The following is a 24106-nucleotide window of genomic DNA, read 5'->3' on the forward strand; positions in this document are numbered from 1 at the left end:
CAGGTCTCTGGTCTACTACTTATGCTTTGTACCCAGCCCCAATACTAGCTGTTTATCAGATAATCTCACCATTTTTGCCCAAGGCCAACATCAGACCTGTGATCCTCCTACCTCTGCCTCCTAAAGAGCTGGGACTATCACACCTGGATTGTGCTTTAAAATAGTATCTCATTAACTTTTGCCTAAGCTCACCACAACTCTCCTATCTCTGTAACTGAAATTACAAGTGTGAGCCACTATGCTCTGCCCTATTTTTTATATGAAAACTCAGTATGCACTTCATACTGGCAGCACATATTAGTTACAATGAATGATTTGCAGCGTGATCAACATCGACACGTGGCTAGTGGCTACCTACTTGCACACACAGGTCTAGAGGCAACGCAGATTGTTTTGGGTTTTTTTTTTTTTTTTGTCAGTTGTGGGGCTTGAACTCAGGGCCAGGGTGCTGTCCCTCAGTTCTTCATCTCAAGGCTAGCACTCTACCACTTGAGCCACAGTGCCACTTCCTGTTTTCCTGTGCTTAATTGGAGATTAGAGTCTTAGGGACTTTCCTGCCTGGGCTGGCTTTGAACTGTCATCCACAGATCTCAGCCTCCTGAGTAGCTAGGATTACAGGCGTGAGCCACTGGACCCCCAGCCACAGATTGTTTTTTAAAGAGGCAGTGGTTAAAACAATTAGACTTCATGGGGACAGCTTAAACAGAGGATTCTAGAAGTCAGGCTAGAAGGATTGAGTCATGGCTCAGGTAGTAGAGCACCAGTCAATGAGTGAAAGCATGAGATATTGAGAGTCCCAATCTCAGATAGAAATAATAATAATAGCCAGAACCAGTGGCTCATGCCTGTCACTCTAGATACTCAGGAGGCTGAAATCTGAGGATCTCGAGTTAAAGCCAGCCTAGGCAGGAAAGTCCACGAGACTCTTATCTCCAATTAACCACCAGAAAACTGAAAGTGGCTCTGTGGTTCAAGTGGTAGAGTGCTCACCTTGAGCTGAAGAGCACAGGAACAGTGCTCAGGCCCAGAGTTCAAGCCCCACGACCGACAATAATAATAATGATGATGATGATGATGATGATGATGATGTCAGGTTAGGACTAGGGTACAGCCCAGTGGTAGAGCACATGGTTGGTATCCTGTATGAATGAATGATTCTCTGGATCTCTACCATGTAAGTACCCAGGATTATAGACATGAGCCACTGCACTTGGTCATGAAATAGATTTTATACCTACTAAAAGCACTACAGCAATTCATGGCAGCTTCAAGCCGTGAGAATCTCAGGGGCTTCAGCCACCTGAGATTACCTGTCCTCTGTCCATCCATGTCTGATCCCTTCTCACTATCATTCTGGCCGTAGTCATTCCCAGGCATTTCCATGAAACCTCTTGTCCCCTCTGTTTTCCTGGATGTTTTATTGGTCCCCAAGGAAAGTAAGCTCTGAAGGTCCACCACTTCATTTCCACTCTACTCTGGGACTCCCCAGTTTCTCTCCCCAACACTCAGATACCTATAAATGTCACTGAATCAGAGCTAGAGAGAAAGGGAAGCAGGAACTGTAGTTTTGTAACTCACCGGAGCCCTCTCTACAGCCCTTCACTTTCTAGATGGCCTGTTACTAATCCTGTGGCATCCCCTAAATCAGACCCACATCTGCCCACCTGCCCAAGTATCCAAAGTCAGGCTCAGATCCTTCATGTTCCATTGATGATCTGCCTCCTGGGTTTCTACAACATTCCCCCACCACCACCACCACCTTCTTCCCTCTAACCCTCAAACCACTTCTGTCTCCTCACCTAACCTGACTCAGGAGACTATTCCCTCTGTCCAGGCCACCTGTCAGAGCTCTTGCTGTGTGTGGGGGGGGGGGGGGGAGTGGGGAAGGAGGGAGCTGACTTATGTTTCTTCTTCCTGTGCTTCCCAACTCTCACACATCCTCACACTGAATAAGCTTTTTCTCACCCGCTCAAATTGTCATTTCCTTCTTCTTACTAAAGTATACTCCTCAAAAACCTCTTGATTTTAACAAATATAAATAAAGCTCCCATTTCCAACTGCTATCTACAAGGTTTCCATTAACTCTCCAACTCCAAGGCCAATAGCCTCCCCTCACTCACTCACACCAACACACAAAGCACAAAGAAGAAAATAAAGCTCAGGCATGCGCTGGTGGCTCAGGCCTGTAGGGAAGGAGGGAGGAAGGGAGGGAGGGAGGGAGGAGAGGGAGGGAGAGAGGGAGGGAAGGGAAGGGAAGGAAAGGGAAGGGAAGGGAAGGGAAGGGAAGGGAAGGGAAGGGAAGGGAAGGGAAGGGAAGGGAAGGGAAGGGAAGGGAAAAGGGAAAGGGAAGGGAAGGAAAGGAGAAGGGAAGGAAAGGAGAAGGGAAGGAGAAGGGAGGGAGGGAGAGTAGAGAGGGAGGGAAAGAAGGAGGGAGGGAGGGAGGGAGGGAGAATGGAGAAAAAGTCTCTACACTTCAACACCCATGTGTAGCCTTTAGGTGAATATCTTTTGGGATTCCTATTTACATACACCACACACATACACACACACACACACACACACACACACACACACACGAATGCATTGTGTAGCTTTCTGTATTTCACTTTAGACTTTAAACAGTCCTGTATTTTTATTTATCTCCTGTCTGCTTCCTCTGATACTCAGAACCTCCCCCTCCCAAGCAGCATTTATGAAGAAATCCTTTTGTCTTTTTATGTTCTCCCAAAAAAGGCTCGTGTTTCCCATGTTCCTGCCTCCTGGCTTCACATGGAGACCTTCTTCCAGGTCAAGTGGTAGAGCCAACCCAGGCCTGGAGGTGCCCCACTGTACCTAGCCATTCCCAGGATGGGATGAAGGATCTATTCCACTTCCAACTCTTCCCAGATACAAACAAAGCTGCAATAAATACTCTTGTACAAACAAATTACACACAACTTTTATTTCTGTGGGATGGAGTCCCAGGGGAGGGACTGCTGGGTCAAAGGCTATATGCATTTGAAATGTTAACAGACACAGCCAACATCTTTCTATGATAGTAGGCCCACAAGTAGTGCTACAAGACATACCCACCCCCTCACCCCCCCAGAGGGTTGGGCACTGGTGTTTATAAAAACTTTTGCCATTCTTAGCTGGGAGCCAGTGGCCCATGCCTATAATCCCAGCTATTTGGGAAGCCAAGAACAGGAGGATCATATCACAGTTAAGGGCCAGTCTGGCAGAAAACCCTGTGAGACTCCTGTGATCCCAAGCTAGGTGGGAGGCCGAGATTGGGAGGATCACAGTGCCTGGGCAGAAAAATCCACAAGACCTACCATCTCCATGGAGGGGAGGCTAGATGTAGAAGCACATGCCTGTAATCCCAGCAATAACAAGAAGTCTAATTTATGAGCATCAGGGACTCAGACTGTGTGCCCAGGCAGGAAGTGAAACCCTATTCTAAAAGCAACCAGTGAAAACAGGACTAGGGTTGTGGTTCTGTGGCACTGCACCAGCCTCACAATCTCAAGGCCCTGAGTTAAGCCCTAGTACCACCAACACAAGTAAACCTTGTCACTTTTGAGGGGCTAATACAAGTAACACTTAACAACTGTCCCTCACTTCCCATCCTGGTCATGGTACACAGGAAACTGATTCTCTTCTTTGATGATCCTTTTTCACCCATCTTCTCTGTCTCCTAGCCTTTGAGTTCCAAACACTGAGCCTAAGCAAAGACTGCCCTTGTCTTTCTCTACTATTTGCATATTCCTTTATAAATATTTCAACTACCAGCTGGGCGCTGGTGGCTCACACTGCAATTCTAGCAATTTCAAATGCTGAAAACTGAGGATCACAGTTCAAAGCCAGCCCAGGTGGAAAAGTCCATGAGACTCTTATCTCCAATTAGCCAGCAAAAAGCTGGAAGTGGAGCTCAAGTGGTAGAGTGCCAGACTTGAGTGAAAAAGGTAAGGGACAGAGCCCAGACCCTTAGTTCAAGGCCCAGTTCTGGCACCAAAAAAAATAATAGTAACTGTTCATGGGGCACTCCATAGAACCATACCTCAACAGTTGGTTGGGGAAACAGCAAAGTCTCCTGGTCCCCAAATCTATTTCTACTCGAGTTCTTTTAGTAGAGTGGCACCATCATGGCTTAGGCCTGCACAACCTCTGTAACGGTTGACTCTTCTTATTCCTATGTCTCCCCTAGAACAGCCCAGCATGCACACCCAGCTCTCACTTCCTTACAGGCCATGCCACACAGCAAACCACACTTCTGAGCCCTTCCATGCCAGGCTCAGATCTACCAGTAGCTCCAGCCTCTGGACCCACAGCTCTCTCAGATTCCAAGGCCACAGAAACAAACCTGGTGCTATGTCTAGAGGAGACTTGTCTCACAGGAGGACACTTTGTGAAGAAGGGACAGAATAGATAAAAGGAGGCTCATTAGAATTGTCTCTGCCATTCTGGATCTGATCTAGCCCCCCAATTTTTTTAAAGTCTTTTTTGGGGGGGGCAGGAGGGTGGGAAGGGAAGGGTGTGGAAGTCCTGGCAGTTGAGCTCAGGATCTTACTTACTAAACTCTTTCTTCCACTGAATATTTTTGAGATAGAATCTCATTCTTTCCCCAGGTCCATACCTGGACCATGATCCTCCTATTTTACACTTCCATAGTAGCTAAGATGACAGGCACATACCAGCATACCTAGCATCTGTCAAGATGGGAGTTTCATGAGTTTTTTTGGCCTAGGCTAAACTGGAACCACAATCTTCCAAATCTCATCCTCCCAAATAAGTAGGATTGCAACTGTGAGCTCCTTCACCAGGCTTCTTTCAGTTTTAAAGAGGGAAAAGTATTTTGTAGAAGAAATTGAATGAGTATATCATGTAACACAAAATGGCATGAACCTATAATAGGGTATAAATACATTCACAAAATTACCAAAAGCCAAAGATAAAAGGAGAATCACCTACCATACAAAAAAAAAGCCTCCTAAGGTCATACAAACAGCAGACAGACATTTTATATTCACATCTGTCCATGGTAGAGTTTCATGCTCAGATATAAATGGCTGGCATTGAAACCCAATAAGACAGCTCTAGGAAAGAAAGCACCAGGGTGGAGTAAATAAAGCTAAATAAAACTTGGAGGGGCTAAGGGTGTGGCCCAGTAGCAAAGCATTTGACTAGCATGTTCAAAGCTGAGAGGAAGGAAAGAAGGAAGGGAGAGGAGGGGTAGGCAGGGGGAAGGGAGGAGGGAGGGGACCGGAGGGGAGAAACCTGGAGAAACAAGACTAAAAAAGTAATTTGGCATCATACCATATCTTTAAACTAGTAATCTGAAAAAAGAACAATGAAATACTCACATAATAAACATTTAATGCCCATCTGTTAAACTCCATCCTGCCTAACTAAGGGAAGAAAATAAAGAAAAGTAAAAGACAAGGTCAAAACCTCCAAGAATACAAGCACTAGCTTCAGAGAGATTAAACTTACCTATGAAATAAGAAGGGATAAAAAGCTGGGTGCCAGTGGCTCATGCCTGTAATCCTAGCTACTCAGAAGGCTGCAATCTGAGGACTGTGATTCAAAGCCAGATTCTCTGGACTTTGGCACATGGGGAAAATATGCGCATTTCTTCTTAACTTTTGCTTAGTTTTTCTGCAGTAGATGCAAAAGTACAACAATGTGCCCCATTTTACTTATTTTTGTGTGTGTACTTGCCTAACAGGGTCGGAAATGTTTTCCAGCCTAGCAGCAATGGGTAGAATCCCAGGCTCCAAGGCCCTCACTGAACACTGGGGACAGGCTGCACACACATCTCCAGCCCAAACCCGGCCCTTCATACAGAGAGGCTGTCCGCAACCCATCATCCCCGCGCCACAGCTAATTTAAACGGCTGTCAGTGTTGAGCAGCCCATCAAACTTCCATATGGCCTGTAAAACACATACGTGCTCTGAGCCCTTCCCCCTCTCCAGAAAGAGCTGGGAAGAAGGATTTAAATCACACAAACTGGGATTGGATCCCAGCTCTGGGCTTCTGAATGCTCATCTCCCCTGTTACACACTGTGTAATATAGGGGCGCACACATAAAAGGCCTGAAAACAGTGCCTCACACACAGGTTGAACATCACTAATACCCACACTAAAATCCAAAATGCTCTGAAATCCAAAACCTTTGGAGGACCAACATGGTGTTTAAAAAGTCTCCCATTGTGGAGTATGTCTGATTTGGGAATATTTCAGATTTTAGGTTTGCAGGTAAGGTGTACTCAGCTATTAGAGTCTAAGGAAATGTTCCCAAACCTGAAAAACTCTCTGAAACACTCTAGAGGGAAGAGTCCATCTGTAAAGGGTATCCTGGAAATGTCAGGAGCCACACCTCTCTTCTCTTCCCTGATGCCCATCATGCCAAAATGCAGACTCCTCCACGTATCTGTGTAAAACCCTGGATATGGAGGCTTTAAGAATAGCAAACACCTCAGCGGGCAGAGCAGGACTGCATTACCTGTTTCCTGGGTAACCTGTGGCAGACACTCCAGGAGCATGGGTAGTCCACACTGGCTGAGACTGGCTAACCCACCTGCACTCCCCCAGAGAACTGACAAGCCCCACAGCAAGCCTAGGTCCCCTACCTACGGCAGAAAGAGCAGAAGAGAAGAAGGGCCACAAGCAGGGGAAGTGGGAGGAGCTGGGAGAAAAAAGAACACCTAGCAGCAATGCCAGCAGCATGGTGTCCACACCTACCAGGGTGAGAACTGAGCAGGTGACTGAACGCTCTCACCTCCCACCTCTGCTGTGAATCACCACTCACACCTAAGCTCTGTACTGTGTGAGTCTAATAGATGAGACAGTAGAACATGCACAGTAGAAGATTTTAAAGAAGATGGAGTAGGGAAGGGGAAACAAAGGAGGAGGCTACAATGCTTGATAAGAAATATACTCATTATCTTGCCCATGTAATTGTATCCCCTCTGTACAGTATTTTCACAATAAAAAAGAAAGAAAAAGAAAAAAAAAAGAAGATGGAGTAGAGGTACATAGGTGGGCTTTTCTTTTATAGTAGCATCAGAAATTGTGATTCTTGTAAACTAAAGCTTTTATACACATAATAAATCATGACTTATTGGGATTTAATTGGTTTCTTGTTTTTCTTTTTTTGAAGGGGTTTTCTTTCCCTTTCTTTCTTTGACATACCGGGGTTTGAACTCAGGGTTTGGGGCTGGCAAGACTGGTATTCTACCAATGAACAAATGCCTCTAACCCATATGTTTTTGGGGTTTTTTGTTTGTTTCTGTGACAGTTCTGGGGGGCTTAAACTCTGGTCTCTTGGTCTAACTTGGCTTTTCCCACTCAAGGCTGACACTACCACTTGAGCCACATTTCCACTTCTGGCTTTTGGATGATTACCTGGAGATAAGAGTCTCACAGACTTCCTGGACTAGACTAGCTTTGAACCTCAGTCCTGAGATTTCAGTCTCATGAGAAGCTAGGATTGCAGGCATAAGCCACCTGAACCAGCTCTAGATTATATTTTTGTTTTTAACCTTTTGTTTTTAACCCAGTACAAAAGTAGAAATAATGTGGGTTTTTTGTTTTGTTTTGTTTTGTTTTGTTTTGTGGGTCGTGGGACTTGAGCTCTGGGCCTGGGTGCTGTCCCTCAGCTCTTCAGCTCAAGGCAAACCCTCTACCACTTGAGCCACAGTGCCACTTCCAGTTTTCTGGTGGTTTATTGGAGATAAGAGTTTCACAGACTTTACTGCCCAGGCTGGCTTTGAACCAGGATCCTCAGATCTCAGCCTCCTCAGTAGCTAGGATTATAGGTGTTGAACCACCAGCACCTGGCAAATAATGTGTTTTTTCTAAGACTGCATTCAGTCAAAAGCTCACAAGAGGGAAAAATCAAAATACAAAATCAAAAGTAGCATGCATCTTCCTCTGCCTGCTAGGTTAATATCCCTTGGCTCAATGAACTTTCCCAGTAAAAGACAGGATGAAAAATGTGGCCCTAGGGCTGGGTGTGGTGATACACACCTGTAGTTCCAGCCCTCCAGAGGCTGAGGCAGGAAGATCCAGATTTCAAGGCTAGCCTGGGCTATACAGCCAGGCCTTGTTTCAAAATCAAAACAAGACAAAAAAACAAATAGTCCTGAATGAAGAGCCATACAGTATAAAGCGGACCAGAACACAAGGGTGGAGGAGAGAGGAAAACCAGCTTGAGACAAAACATTTACAATAACCAGGTTATTGTAAATATCTGAAATTTTAGGCTCTGGACAAACTACAGGTCATTATTAATTACTTCTTTCTATAAAGAAGTCCAGGATAGTATCAGCTCAGATGTATTTACAGCCTCTTCTAGAGGATGTCCAGGGTCTACATTTGGATTGAGAAGAAGGTTCATCCTACTTGGAAGCTGTCTCAGGAGGCCAAGGCACATGCCGGGAGAAGCTGAGCCCCTTGTTAACATTTGTCAGGCATACGGTAGCTAGGCACCATTTGGCATCCACCAAAATCCCTCCAAAAGTACCAGAAGGTTGCCAACTTGCCCGTGCATTTACAGGGATAATTCCTGGAAAAGCAGAAGAGCCCCACTTCTGCCCAGACACCCATCCCAACTTCACAGTCTCCCCAAAGAGAGTTGCTTGGTTTGGTGACTTGGCCAAATACTGAAACTGCTGTAATTAAATGGAACTGTGAGAGCCAGACGAGGTGCAAAAACAGGGGGTGATCTCAAAAGAACTAAAACCATGCTTAGCACATGTTTAAGTTACCTCCCAGTCCCAGAGCAAGCCCCTGTCAGACACACTGGGGGGAAGGGGGGAGTTCACTGGATCATGTGATAGAGGAAGTATGGGCTGAAAAAAACCATTTCCCAGTTCAGAATGAAGACTGGCTGAAGTAGCAGTCTGGGCTTTTCAAAGTACGTACCTCACACTCAATTATTCTAATAGGATACAAAAAAAGTCTGAGAAGCCACAGGATCACAATTCAGTTCATTTGAATTAGGAGTCAAAACACTCCTGGAGCACAGAAGCCATGTGGGTCAGGTCTGAGAGAGAGAACATCCCATTCACAGACTCAATGATTGTCCTCCCAACTTCTGCTAATTCCCTTAGAGACAAGTATGTCTTTTTTTTTTGGGGGGGGGGGGTCAAGTCGTGGGGCCTGCACTCTGGGCCTAGGTGCTGTCCCTCAGCTCTTCAGCTCAAGGCTAGCGCTCTACCACTTGAGCCACAGCGCCACTTCCGGCTTTTTTTTCTTTTTGCTTATGTGGTGCTGAGGAATCCAACCCAGGGCCTCATGCACGCAAGGCAAGTGCTCTACCACTGAGCCAGCCCCTAGACAAGTATGTCTTATGGACTGAACATGTCTTCCCCTTAGGGAAGGGCTGGGGCTACAGCTCTGCCCCTGTGCCATTTTCTAGTAGAGATTAGGAAACCAGGCTTGCTCATCACACTTCCAAGAACAGGTTACATTATTTCAATGTAACCAGATTACAGGTTACACTGATTACACAGACCTAAAGAGGATGCTCATCACAAATGGTTTCTTCATTTATTTTCTTACCAGAATTTTTCCCATTGCTACTTGAAATGAACTGGAGTTCTTTTATACCATTCAAGCCTCAATCAAGTTCATTGATTTCTTACCTGCACATATATCCTCAACACAGCTTCCTGGGCTAAAAGGCCAGGCTTGATGGCTATGGTGCCTTCTATTTGACTGGCCATCACATTCTGTTTAAGCAAAGATAGCAGGCAAAAGTTGAGCAGATGTTTTAGAAACATATTGTTTTATGAAATGGGATTTTATTTTATTTTATTTTATGCCAGTCCTGGGGCTTGAACTCAGGGCCTGGGCACTGTTGCTGGGCCTCAAGGCTCAGCTTGTGCTCTACCACTTGAGCCACAGCACCACTTCCGGCCTTTTCTGTTTATGTGGTACTTGTAAGGTATATTAAATAGGTAGGTTTCATTAGGTAGCCAATGAAGAGAACACCATGCACTATTCAGGCAGGAAAAGAAGTTAATTTATGGAACTGCTGCACCAACATGGGGTGGGGGGAGAGGGAACAGGACTTATCTAGGCCAGGGATAGGAAGAGGTGTGGCCAGGTGGGGGAAAGGTGTGGCCACACTGGATCCAGATCAGGATCTGGATCTGGATCTGGTCTGGGACCCTCCTAAGGTTAGATGGGAGGCACGTGACCTAGCAGGAAGGGAAGGTGACTGCTTCCAGGTCTGCCAGTTACCTAGGTAACAGATACTAGGCGGAAACTTAGCCAAGAGGTAGGGAGGTGTCCCTGTGCAGACCTCACAGTACTGAGGAATGGAACCCAGGGTTTCATGCATGCTAGGCAAGCACTCTACCACTAAGCTACATTCCCAGCCTGGAATTTTAAATTTTAGCAAAATTGTTAGTTATTGAGAGAGAAAGGAAATGTGTTCTGCAATGGTATCTCCACTCAATGAGTACCAAGTCTACAACGGTTTCTAGGCGCAGTGTCCTCACACATTTAGACTACTATGTAGGGTGATCTTATAACAGTCTGATTTAGTGACATCTCCAAGTTTTCAAGCATGTGATTTTAAATTTCCAATTATATGGAAAGCTGAAAATTCCAACTAAGCCCAGGGCTCCCCATTACTGTCTCTCAGGAAACAGTCTTTATTGAAGAGCTAGAATGTTTCCTTATTGTTTCTACAAAACAGATGTTCCTAAGTATGTTGAAATTTTTCCCTAGTAGTTCTCACTGTGAACAACTTTGTGTAGATTTTTTTTTAACCTTTTCCTTAAAGACCAGACACTTCTCTGATAGTTTTTGTCAAACCACAAATCAATGCTCAGCCTACAATAAAGACAATGGTGCTGGGTTTCTATGTGGATGACCCCAAATCTCTTTCCCACCTCAGGTAGATTATAACCACATGGTTGTCCTTCATTCCCATACAAATCAGCAGGGCGTTGTACAGGGAAATACATGGAAGAGACCTGGACCCAGGCTCAACACTCCTTGTCCATCGGAGTCTAAGAAGGCAAATTGCACATCTTTTATGCTAGGTTCTGAAATCCAAGAGCCACCAGCAGCACCTGCTGTGCTCAGACCTCACCTTTGATCTCAGAGAGTTCCAAGAATCTCCATCTTAATAGGCTCTCAAAGAAATGCTAAGACCCTCTCAAGTTTGAGAATCCCCATTGCTGGCTTCAGTGTCTCTCAGTGTAAGAGAAGATTTATACAGGAGCACCTCCAAGCAGTCAACTGACTCATCTTCATAGCCTGGCGTAGACCAGCAGTGCCATCACTTCACCAATAACCATGGTATGCTTTACCTTCAGCCCAGCCTGGCTCCCGAGCCCTGCACAGACACCACAAGGATACCATGTTCTACGGATCCCACGTGGCTCCCATGTTCTATACAAGATGCGATGCATTGCCCAACAGGACATACAACAGACAGTTGTCAAGGGAGAGTGGCTATGGAAACCCACAGTCTCACAGCCTGGATAAGAGTTTCCAGAGGGAAAACTGAAAGTGGACAAGGTCAATGAAAATGTTTTGGTTTCTGACTCAGCCCCTACTCACCAGCTTCATACACTCGCCAGTAGGTCTTGACTCAACAGTTCCAAATGCCACTGACACAAATGACAGCTTAGCTCTTCCAGACGCCTTCAAACTGTGCTCTTCCTAAGTTTCTGCTCATGCTATAAATGGTCACCTCTGAAAACTTTGCTTTTAAACTATGGGTTACCCAGAGGGTCAGGATACGTTCTGCCACCACTTGGCACGAAGGCCGAGGTGGAATGGTGATAAGAAGAACTGGATGTCTAGGCTATCAAAGACCTGGGTGTGCATCAGGGCACAATGTCACTCCTTCCCTGAGGAGACAAAGGCCCTCAAATATGAGGTGGCAAAGGAGCAAAAGGTATCTTCCACGATAGAATCTAGATCTGTGCCCATCGCTTAGGAGAAAAAAAGTCAGTAAGCCCTTTTTTTATTTTAGGTTTTAGTACTTTATTTACAGTGTCCACTCAGAGAGTCAAAGATTTGAAAGTCAAGTATACTGGTATATGACAGTAAACCACGCTACTTAAGGGGGGAGGAGAATAGGAAGATCTCAGTTCAAAGCCAGACTAGTTAGGCAAAAAGGTTGGTGAGGACTCACCTCATTCAACAAGCCAAGCATTGTGGAGAATGACTGTCAACCCAGCTACACAGGAGGACTAGTTAGGATGATCATAGTTTGGTCTAGCTGGGCAAAAACATGAGAGTATATCCAGAAAATAAACAAAGAAAAATGTGGCTAGGGGTGTGGCTCAAGTGACAGACTATCTGCCACACAAACCCAAGACCCTGAGTTCAAACTCCAGTATCAACACACACACACACAAACACACACACACACACACACACACAGAATCAAAGATTTGGCAAAAGCCCCCTCAACTTCATAATCAGGACATCATTATTGAAAAACATTCCAGAGAACATTTCATACACACTGTCAAACACAGTATTTGCTAAAGCAACAGGCTGGACCTGGATGAAGCAAAAAATAAATAAATAAGTAAATAAATCAAGCAAAGCATGCCCACATGACAGAGAGATCAGCAGAAGTTACATAGCGCACGATGAACATGACAACTGATGAGCCCACACAACAACAAAGTACCTAAGAGAGACAAGAAAGTCCACCTCTCATTCAGGGAGGCCTCACCAAACAGGGAAGGACCAGAAAAGAAATGGAAGAAAGCTGGGCATGGTAGCACACGCCAGTAATTCTAGCAACATGGAGGAACACAGTTCCAGGCCAGTCTGGGCAGAAAAATCAGTGAAACTCTGTCTCAACAGAAGCTGGGCATGGTAGCTAGGTAGAATGGCACACACCTGTTATTCTATCCACAATAAGAAGCCTGAAATAGGTGGACTGTAGTCCAGGTACATGCTGGGGGGCAGGAGAGGAAAAACTCTAAAAAAATCACCACTGCAAAAAAGGGCTTGGGGGCATGGCTCCTAGGAGGCATGGCTCAGGAGCATGGACCAGAGTTAGGCAAGGCCTGCCTAACAAGGCAAAGCTCCAAGTTCAAGTCCCAGTACCACTAAAATCAAAATCAAAAACAAAACAAAAAGGAAAAAATTAAAGAGGAAGGGAAGGAAGGAAACAGGTAACACTGAGCATCCATGGTGGCAAGGCCAGTTATAAGCAAAGGCCAATTAGAGAAAATCATAAACATTCAATTCTCTTTATTAGACAACAAATCTGTTTTTAATTTAAAAAATAACACAAAATGGGGCGGGGAGGCGGCTCAGTAGTAGAGTGTTGCTTTGCATGCATGAGGCCCTGGGTTCGATTCCTCAGCACCACATAAGCAGAAAAAGCCAGAAGTGGCCCTGTGGCTTAAGTGAGAAGCTAGTGTTGAGCTGAAGAGCTGAGGGACAGCACCCAGGCCCAGAGTTCAAGCCCCATGACCGAGAAAAAAGAAAAAAAACACACAAAATGTTGCACTAAAATGAATCATTAATTTAAAACCATTGAGAATCCTTGACTTTCACCAGTCTAAGACAGGGTAAATAAAGCCAGGCACCAGTGGTTCATGCCTGTAATCCTAGCTATTTAGGAGGCTGAGATATGCAGATTATGGTTCAAAGCCAGCCTAGTCAGGAAAGTTCCTGAGACTTATCACCAATTAACCATGAAAAACCTAGCAGTGGAGCTATGGTTCAAGCGGTAGGGTATTAGTCTTGAACAAAAAAGCTCAAGCCCAGGTTCTGAATTCAAGTCCCAGTACCAACACACACACACACACACACACACACACACACACACACACACACACACACACACACACACACACAAGGAAAAAGAGAGAGAGAGACAGGGTATACAAGCTTATTTATTATGCCATTTTCCAAACTACTAACAAAAGAACCTTCCAAACACTGCTTTTACAATAGTGTTCTCAGTGCAATGAAATCACTTAGTAATGGGAACTCCTGAAGAACCATGTCCAAAAAGCACATTCAGAAATCTAACCATGTTTTAAAAGAAACCTTGTCATCCAATACCAGGAAAACACAATGAAAGCTCAGTGCAGATTCTGTTTCTCAATCTACAAACCTCCTAAATGGAAACAAAGCAGACAGGCCAATTTCCAGTGGATGAAATGCCCAGGGAGGGGTGGCCTCGGCCCAGGCTGCCCAAGATCCAAGATAGGAAAAACATGAAACACTTAGGGTGGAGTGAGGAACCCTGCCAGGGCACCAGCATGGGTCCGCAGGACCTTTACCATCTGGGGGAGGGGCTCAGGTTGGACACATGTTCTTCTTCAGGTTATGGAAGAGTAGCCCATAAAAGTATAACTTGACTTCTGGACGACATTTTTTACAATACTCCATCCACTTACAACCACGTCTACATACAACGGACTTGTTCTCAATCCATAACTGTGAGGCATGTAAGCTATGCAGTTTACGGGCATCAGCTCTACACCTTTGTAACTATGAACTTGTGCAGGGGATTCAAATCCCCAGCTTTCTTCTATATGCTTGATGTGGATGAAGAACCTGGATGAAACCCTTTCCTGCATGCAATTCCCCCACACACCCTGCCCTGCCTTCCATCTGGTCTCCCTCACCAAGCTCACTTCCCCTTATGTATGGGATCTTCCCCTGGTCTGGTCTTACTATACTATACTATTCCTACTCAGTTGGGATGTCCTAATTGCTAAAATTAACCTTTTTGCTTGTCTTGATTCCTAAGCCCAAGGGCAGGAGCTCACTCAATTCCTGTTCAACTGCTGGGTGCTGGTGGCTCATGTCTGCAATCCTAGCTACTCAGGAGGCTGGGATCTGAGGATCACAACTCAAAGCCAGCCCAGGGCAAGAAAAAATCCACAAAACTGTTATTTCCAATTAACCACCAAAAGGCCAGAAGTGAAGCTGTGCTTAAGTGATTGGTAGAGTGCTAGAGTGATAGCACCCAGGCCCTGAGTTCAAGCCTCAGTACTGACACATACACAAAACTCTTGTTCAATACTGGGGGGAATTGGGCCAGCAGGGGTTCTTCTATATACCACACAAGTCTTGCTGGCTTTCATGTAGACAAATACAAGGAATGAAATAACACAGCCTGCCAGGGTGCCTGATCATACCCTCCACTGCTTCTAACTCTTATTTTTCTTCCAAAGTTTGCAATGTTGTTTCACCCATGTGAACTCATACCTTCATTCAACAATTTCTGAGATTTATGAGATGACACAGAGAAAAACATTGAGGACAGTTCTAAGGCCAGTTCTCAAGTAGACCTACTAGTTTCAAATTTTGGTATTTTTTCATTAGGCTTTCGGTTCTTTTATAGAAAAGCAAGGTGGAAGGGTTGCTCATTAGTAGAGCATTTGCCTAGTATACTCAAATCCTTGGGTTCAACTCCCAGTACTGGATAGAAAAAAAAAAGTAGTTAAGCAGAAATCATGGAAGGGAACAAAAATAATCTTGTCTGTATCTTATCAAATGTGTCTGAATATTGGATTCAGATATCTATGTCTTCCATGTTTATCCAATTTTTTTATTAGGCTTCAGGAATATAAACATATAGGCCAAACTCCACTGAACTGGACTTTAAGGGACTTTGATTTGCTTCACTTCCTATAATTACTTTAAATAAGTAAGCTATCAACATATTTCATGTTCATCTTCTTGTTCCTCTACTCAGCAAACATTTCTCCCATGCAGATTTCACACAGGTGTGGTGTGATTGGGAACTCTCTCCTTCCAACATCAATTTAGTCTTAAAAGCCTCAGCCCAAGATTGGTGCAGGAAATTCATCCCTGTAATCCTGACCACTCAGGAGGCTGAGATCTGAGGATCTCAGTTCCAAGCCAGCCCAGGTAGGAAAGTCCATAGGCCTCTTATGCCCAAAAAAGCTGAAAGTAAAGCTGTGGCTTGAGTGGTAGAGCACTAGCCTTGAGCACAAAACCTCAGGGATGTACCAGGCCCTGAGTTCAAGCCCCAGGCCCACACACTCCCCCCACCCCCACCCCCAAAAAAAGTCTAAGCCAATGACCAGAAATACAGAAGGTTGTTCCAACAGGAACTTGAATAAACACAACAATGAACCCAAATCCAGGAAATCAGAGAGCTCATCCTGGTTACACCCATATATAACCTTTGTGACCTTGGACAAGTCCATGCTACTTTGTTACTTTACTCACAAAATAGGAAAATTGGACTACATTACCACATTATCTTTAACATAATCCTAGTGCTATAAATCTTAAGAGATTCTAGAATCCATATAACAGGCATTCCACTGATACTGACCAAGTGTATAATTTTATATTATAATTTGATCAGTTTTATGAGCTGCCCTATTTTTTTATTATAGCTTGAAAAACATCTCTGCACAGGTCTTGCACTGGTGCAAGTGGTAGAGCAACAGCAAAGCAAGCTCTAGGCCTACAAATTCACATCTTAGTATGGCCAAATAAAGAAGGAAAGAAATAAAGAGAGAAGAGATGGGGAGAAAGAAAGAGGGAAGGAAGAAAGGAAGGAAGGAAGGAAGGAAGGAAGGAAGGAAGGAAGGAAGGAAGGAAGGAAGGACGGAAGGAAGGAAGGAAGGAAGGAAGGAAGGAAGGAAGAAAGATGCCAGGCATTGGTGCTTGTGCCTTAATCCTACTTAAGAAGCTGAGATCTGAGGATCTTGGTTTTCAGCCAGCCCAGGCAAGAAGGTCTGTGAGACTTTTATCTCCATTAAAATATCTAAAAAGCCCAAAGTGGAGCTGTGGCTCAGGTGGTAGAGTGCTAGCCTTGAGCAAAGGAAGCTCAAGAACAGTGCTCAAGTCCCGAGTTCAAGCCCAATACTGGCATAAAAAATAAAAGCAAAAATGAAAGAAAAATCCTTCATACATTTTTAGAAGTTTTAAACTACCTACAAGATTCAGGACATTTTAGAGAAATTCGCAGAAGATCTAGCTGCTAAATTTCTACTACATCAAACTGCATTTAGTTGGGTGCTGATGGCTCATGCCTGTAATCCTAGTACTCAGGAGGTTGAGATCTGGGGATAGCAGTTTGAAACCAGCCTAAGCAGGAAAGTCCAAGAGACTCTTTTCTCCAATTAACCAGCCACAAGCTAAAAGTGAAGGTGTGGTTCAAATGGCAGAGTCAAAAATCCTTGAGTCAAAAAGCCAAGGGAGAGGGGCTGGGAAGGTGGCTCAGTGGTAGAGCACTTGCCTTGCATGCATGAGGCCCTGGGTTCAATTCCTCAACACCACATGAGCAAAAAGAAAAAAGCTGGAAAGTGGTGCTGTGGCTCAAGTGGTAGAGTGCTAACCTTGAGCTGAAGAGCTGAGGGACAGCGCTCAGGCCCAGAGTTCAGGCCCCATGACCGGACCCAAAAAAAAAAAAAAAGCCAAGGGAGAATGTGAGCTCAAAGTCCCAGTACTGTCACACATAAAAATAATAAATAAATAAATAAATAAATAAATATCTACATTTTCACTGTACACAAACATCTTTTTTTTTTTTTTTTTTTTTTTTTGTATGTTATGGGGCTTGAACTCTAGGCTTGGGCGCTGTTCTTGCGCTCTTCAGCTCAAGGCGAGCACTCTACTGCTTGAGCCACAGTGCACTTCTGATTTTCTAGCGGTTTATTGAAGAGTCTCACAGACTTCCTGCCCAGGCTGGCTTTGAACCGTGATCCTCAGATCTCAGCCTCCAGAGTAGCTAGGATTACAGGCATGAGCCACTGGTGCCCGGCTAGACAAACATCTTAAATGATCTCACTGTAGATCCTAAATGAAAAAGACTTTTGTGGAGGTGTGGCTTAAGTGGTACCACAAAACCAAGGAAGAGTACAAGGTCTTTATTTCAAGTCCCTATACCATAGGGGGGGAGGGGAGAAAAAAAAACAATAACAAAACTAGACTCCTCTTACTTTTTAGTGTCTCAATTTAATTCTGTGATCTGTCACTTTGGGATGACTTAACTCTTTTTTATGAAAGGACATTGTAATCCAACTTAATAGCAAACACTTAAGTGAGCATGGCATTTATGGCCTTTCAATTCTCTTGTCCCCTTATCTCTTCAGAAATTTCAGTTACCCACGTGCCCTTGAAAGGCCACGGGCAGAGGAGGACTATTAAGCGTGGACACAAATCCCTGAGGCCCAGTCATGAATTCATTCACCCCACTCTTCCCATGACCAGGAGCAGATATCTAAGCATCTTTTAAAGAACACAGAGTTGTAATAGCCAAGCCCATATCCATAGACTTACACAAAATAAGCTGTCCTTAAACTCTACCTCCTCTGTAGCATTCATTAGAAATAATCTTTTTTATTTCCGCCAGTACTTGAGCTTGAACACAGGACCTGAGAGCTCTTGATTTCTCAAGGATAGCACTACATCACTTAAGTCACAGCTCCACTTCCAGCTCTGCTTAATTGGAGGTAAGAGTTTCATAGACTTTCCTGCAGAGGCTGACTTTGAACAGTGATATGAAGATCTCCTGAGTAGCTAGGATTTCAGGCACTGGTGCATGGCCCTTCTGTATTATTTATGGTGATGTAAGCTGAACAGGCATAGGCAGAGCCATGTGGACCTAATCTGTACCTCTGAGTGAATTATACTCCTCTCTTCCAGTGGAAAGGAGTGTACTGGAGATATGGCAAGTAGAGTGTGAACTCGATTTTAGCCTGTGAGTGGTTGGGATGACCATGTGCAATGAATAGCCAACACAACTGTTCGAGGTGGCATGGCCAGATATATACATAAAGAACATGAGTTGGAATAGAAACACTGGTAAATTGTGAAGGAAGAGCTTAACTTTGCCAGAAGTGAAGCTTCCTAGGGAAGACTGGCACATGATGGGTGGGTGGGTAATCAATGGTCATTCATTTTAGACAGCGGCCTGAATTTTGACAATCAGCAAGCAAGTAGAGTTTCTGGGGCAGGCAGTGTGTGTGCCCCTGGGTGTAAGGGAAAGGATTTGGAGAAAGTCAGTATAGAAGTCTGAAAAGGTATGCAGTGGCCATGGTAAAAAAAAAAAAAAAGTACTTCATAGGAGATGTTAACATGTCGAAATCTTAACTCGGAGAACATTAGGAGTTTGTTTTTTTGTACTAGAAATATCAAACTCTTCGGTAAGACCTTGCCGTGTGTGTGTGTGTGTGTGTGTGTGTGTGTGTGTGTGTGTGTGTGTGTGTGTGTGTGTGTGTGTATGTGTGTGTGTGTGTGTGTGTGTGTGTGTGTGTGTGTGTGTGTTTGCAAGCAAGCATACATATACACCATATATACCGTGTGTGTGTGTGTGTGTGTGTGTGTGTGTGTGTGTGTGTGTGTGTGTGTTTGCAAGCAAGCATTCACATATACACATATACACCATATATACCGGGGCTTGAAGTCAAGGCCTGGGTGCTGGCTCTTGGCCTTTGTCACTCCAAGTTAGCATTCTACCACTTGAGCCACACCTCTACTTTTGGCTTTTTGCTGGTTAACTGGAGATAAGAATCTCACAGAATGTTTTGCTCAAGTTGACTCTGAACCTCAAACCTCAGATCTCAGCCTCCTGAGTAGCTAGTATTACAGGTATCAATGCCTACGCCATCGATGCCACATTTTTAACTTCTCAAGCACAAAAATCTTTGATAGCCTAAGGCAATGGGTTTCATCTTCCTACAACCTGAGCAGGGGATATCCAATGAAATGGAAATGCACTTTTTTAAACTTCATTAATCTTGAAAATACAGGAACATAAAGATCTTAAAGATTATCAAGGACTGTGTGTAAGCATACATAAAGTCTACTGGTTATGCCCAAGTATAAGTCCAGTAATTCACACTTGGTATCCAGACCTGGGGGCTGAAATCTTTTATAACACACAATCTGCATCTGTAAGAAACCTCAAGATATTTCAAAAGCTTTCACGGACAGTTTGATTTGAATCTTCTAAGAGGAGATTAGATCTAGCCAGGTGTTATCCGTTTAAAAAAAAAAAAAAAACAACCAAGCATAGCAGCAGCATTTGGAGAAGAGGAGGTAGAATGAAGGGGAAGGGAAGGCAGGCCCTCCCGGGCGGGTAAAGGTCCTGCGGCCCCGGGCTGCCTAGCCCTGCCACCAGGAGGCCCCTTCTGTGGTCGCTGCAAAACACAGGGAAAAAAGAAAAAAGAAGAAACTGAACTCCGAGTGGAATGATCTTCAGGATCAAGCGTCTCTGCAGGGCCGACCATCAAGTTCCTCTATCATTCTCTCTCCCGTTTTCCTTTTTTCAAGGGGGGAGCCGGGACGCGCAGCCGTATCCAGTTTCTGGATGGCAGCGCGGGCGACGCGCTCGCCGGCCCCGCGGTGGCCGCCCGCAATCGGCGGTTGGAAGAATGAGTCCTTTTCTTCCTCAACTGTTTTTCTGGAAACTCCGATCCACCAGGGACACGACGTGTCGGCTTTCAGAGAAACTCGGCCGCTGCCCCCCACCCCCGGGCAGCGCGGGGCCGGGATGGTCGCGGCCGGACTCCGTCCACCGCCCTCCCCCCTCCCCAGTCCCGAGCTGGGACCTGGACGGGGGGGGGGGGGGGTGCGGTCTACACCCGCGGGGCGCCCGAGGCGAGGACCCGCCGCCGGCTCCCACCCTAGCCGGGGCTGGAGGGTGACGGGTCCCGGAGGAACGGGGTGGGGGGGACCCCGCTTCCGAGCCTCCGGAACGCCGGGCCGCGGCGCCCCTCCGCCCGCTTCCGAAGCCGGCGGGGGAAGGGGGAGGGAAGCCGACCCCTCAGGGCCCGGGACCGTCCCGGGCCGCCACCCTCGCGCAGCGCCCCCGCGTCCCCTCCCCACCGCGCCCCTTACCTCGGGTCCGGCGCCGGGCACGGGGCGGGAGGGTCGCGCGCCCCGCTACCCGCGCTCTAGGCGTGAGGCCCCGTGGGGACGCCGGAGGAGTTGGAGAAGTTTCGGGGGGTGGAGGGTCACTTTGTTCTCCGCTGGGGCGCGCGCGGTGCGCCGGAGGCGGCCGAGGCGGTCTCCGCCCTGCGCCGAGCGCCCTGAAGACCAGAACTGCGGCCGCACCTTTCCCCTCAGCGGCCCGCGGAGCTCGCCCGCCCCGCCCCACCGGAACACGCCCTCGGCAGCCCAGGGCCCCGCCCCGCCCCACGTGGCCACGCCCCCTACCCAAAGGGACCCGTCCGAAGCAACCAGGAGCCACGCCCCTTCCCTTTAGCCCCGCCCTGTCCCACCTGGACACGCCCCCATCCAACCAGAGCCACACACCCCGTTCTGCTTGGACTCGCCCCCGATTCACCGGGACACGCCCTCGTGCGCCCAGAGCCACGCCCCCACCGGGCCACGCCCCCGCGCCAGCCTCCCTGTCCCCTGGGTCCGACCCAACCTTCGGCCCAGCGTCCTCCCCACCCCTCCTACTCAGAACCCAGAGCAGATGCTCCTAAAGCCGACGTCCCGCGGTCCTCTCCCGGGGGCCCAAGGCTCAGCCCGGGACAGGGGAGGGTTCGGAGTGGTGAGGGAGTCCCAGCGTCACTCAGATGCTCCGAGAAGCAGGCTCCAAGGCAAGACTTAGATGTGGAGGCGAAGTTTCTTAGGGGGAAACAGGGAGGAAAGACAAGTCAAGGAAGGAGGGAGGCAACTGGGCTCGTGCGGGTCCGACCCCGAGGGAAGGGCGAGGGAGGGGACCCGAGGGCGTCCGCTGATTCGGAGGAGGAGGAGGGAGAAGGAGCAGGAGAAGAAGCAGCCACGCCAGGCAGTGGTGGCTCATGCCTGAGATCTGAAGATCAGCCAGCCCGGCAGAAAAGTCCCTGAGAGACTCTCATCTCCAATTAACTACTCAAAAACCGGAAGTGGCGCTGTGGCTCAAGTGGTCGATTGCTAGCCTTCAGCACAGAGGTTCAAGGACAGTGCCCAGGCCCTGAGGTCAAGTCCCACAACTGACAGGAAAGAGAGAGAGAGAAAGAAAGACAGGAAGGAAGAAAGGGAAAAAAAATAAAAGGGCAGGGGGACAACTTTCCTACAATGGAACTCAAAGTCTTCAACTCCCAACAGCTGTGGTTCTCTGAACCAGGCATTCCAAGGCCCCTAGCACAGAGGTCCTACTTCTGAATCCTTACCTGAATCCTTACATACACGGCTCTGCCTAGGAAAGTCCCTCCCACACCACTCCCCTTTCCCACCTCCATTCAGCATCACCACCCATTCACCATGCGGCTTCTTACTTCTGCATAGACCAGCCATGCTGAGGGAATGACTTTGGCCTTGCTTACTGTATTGCATTTTCCACACAATGTTAGCGTGCTTATTTCTTTTTCTGATTGTAGAAGTATTCTGTGTGGCACAAACGTAGAAAACACATATGATCCAGATGGCTCCAGCTGCCCCAGTCTTGCAGAGAAACCTTTCTTTGAGAGGCAGATACCCAGAGCCTACAGCTCTCATGTATCAGTCTGGGTCCAATCAAAGGAAAAAAACCACACAGTAACTCACACAGTGCAAGTTTAATGTAAAGAATCATTTACTGTAACGGCATTTGGAATAATGAGGGGTTGGCTAGTAAGAGGTAGACAGAAATCCAGAGAAAACAGGAATGGCAGATGGGAGGTTTTAAGCTACAGCCACCAATCCCTAGGGCTAAGATAAAGCTCTCACTGGTGAGCCTTCTCTTTCCCCTGAGGCTGAGAACCAGACCGTATTAGACAGGGAGCAGCTGAGGCCCACTAAACAGCACAGATGTCAGTGTGGTGTCATGTCAGTTGGACCTGTTGAAATTCACCCTATAGGGTGTGGGGAAAGTGTACACAGGAGGTGTCTCATCACAAAAGCACCTGGAAGGCAGGCTTGGTTCCAGGACAGGCTAATGCCTCTGGAAGCTCTGGAGAAACTGCCTGCTCAGCAGAAGCCTGCCTGCAACGATCACAGCCACCAGAAAACAAAACTGTCTCCCAGCAATGACTGTTCCTGACCGGCAAAGCTCAGTGGGAAAGGCGATTCTTTAAAGGGCCTGGATCTACTCTGGGAGTAGAACAAGTTGTCCTTCTGCTGAATTCTATCTTAAAAGATACTTTAACATCCTGTCTTGCAAGTATAGAAGATTGTTTTGAGTGGTAGCATTTTTCCTCTTTCTGTTTTTTTTCTTTTCCCCCTAGCATCCAAAGAAGAGTCTTCCTGCCATGTAAACGCTGCCTCGGCTTGAGTTCCACCAGCTAGAAAGGCCATCAAGCACACATTCACCTGACGGCAACCCCAGACGAAATCCTAGCCGCTCATGTACATGTTCCCGGCCTGTCTGCAGACACTGGGACCCCACAAGAGGTCTAAGTGCATTCTATGATTCAGTGTCCCAGAGCACAAACAGGTGAACACACAGCACTCCTTCCCAGTGCCCAGATCCAGGAAGCAGGCAGACTATACTGACTCCAGCCAGGTCAGCCACACAACATAGGTAGCTCTGCCATTGGGTCAGGCTCGTTTTGGAGACGTTGAGTTATACAGAGGACAGTCTTTCAAAGGAAGTCTGAATCTCTCCTTTTTGAAGATTTCTTGGATCATTCTGTTGGCTGGGAGCTTGTGCCATTCACTTCACGGTACATGTCAAGGACCTGAAAGAAAGAAGGAGGTAGGCTTGATTGGAGTTCCAGAAAGCTAATGTTAGCCCTAAATTTGGTCTAACATCCATTTGCATGTGTGGTTAAGGGATAAAGCTGCATGTATTATGTATGTATGTATGCATGCATGCATGCATGCGCAAATATTCTCCTTTCTCTCTCTCTTTCTCTCTGTGTGTGTGTGGGGTGTGTGTGTGTGTGTGTGTGTGTGTGTGTGTGTGTGTGTGTGTGTGTGTGTGTGTGTGTGTGTAGCCACATGTATATGCCAGTACGGGGGCTTGAACTCAGGACATGGGTGCTGTCCCTTAGCTTTTTCACATAGGGCTGATATTGTGCCACTGGAGTCACAGCTCCACTTCTTGGTTTTCGCCCATTGGAAACAAGAGTCTCATGTACTTCCCTGCCAACCTGGCTTTGAACACTCAATCCTCAGATCTCAGCCTCCTAAGCAGTAGTAGTATGGATTCTCTTTTCTTATTTTTACTAGCTCTCCTTTTCACTGAGTCTAATCTGCATATTCTTTTTTTAATCTGCA

At 46.5% G+C, this 24106-nt stretch overlaps 1 protein-coding gene across 1 annotated transcript in view; it reads right to left on the reverse strand.

The window, feature by feature from the left end:
• Positions 1-20946, reverse strand: part of Tiam2 (TIAM Rac1 associated GEF 2) — a 182248-nt gene extending 161302 nt beyond the window's left edge. Inside the window, exon 1 of the mRNA XM_070010673.1 lies at positions 20816-20946. The gene's annotated coding sequence lies outside the window, so the exon portion shown is untranslated. The remainder of the gene's footprint in view (positions 1-20815) is intronic.
• Between the last annotated feature and the right edge of the window lie 3160 nt (positions 20947-24106).

Source organism: Dipodomys merriami, unplaced genomic scaffold (genome assembly GCF_024711535.1).
Source record: "Dipodomys merriami isolate MVZ:Mamm:240054 unplaced genomic scaffold, mDipMer1.0.p SCAF_8, whole genome shotgun sequence".
In the NCBI taxonomy this organism is placed as follows: Eukaryota; Metazoa; Chordata; class Mammalia; order Rodentia; family Heteromyidae; genus Dipodomys; species Dipodomys merriami.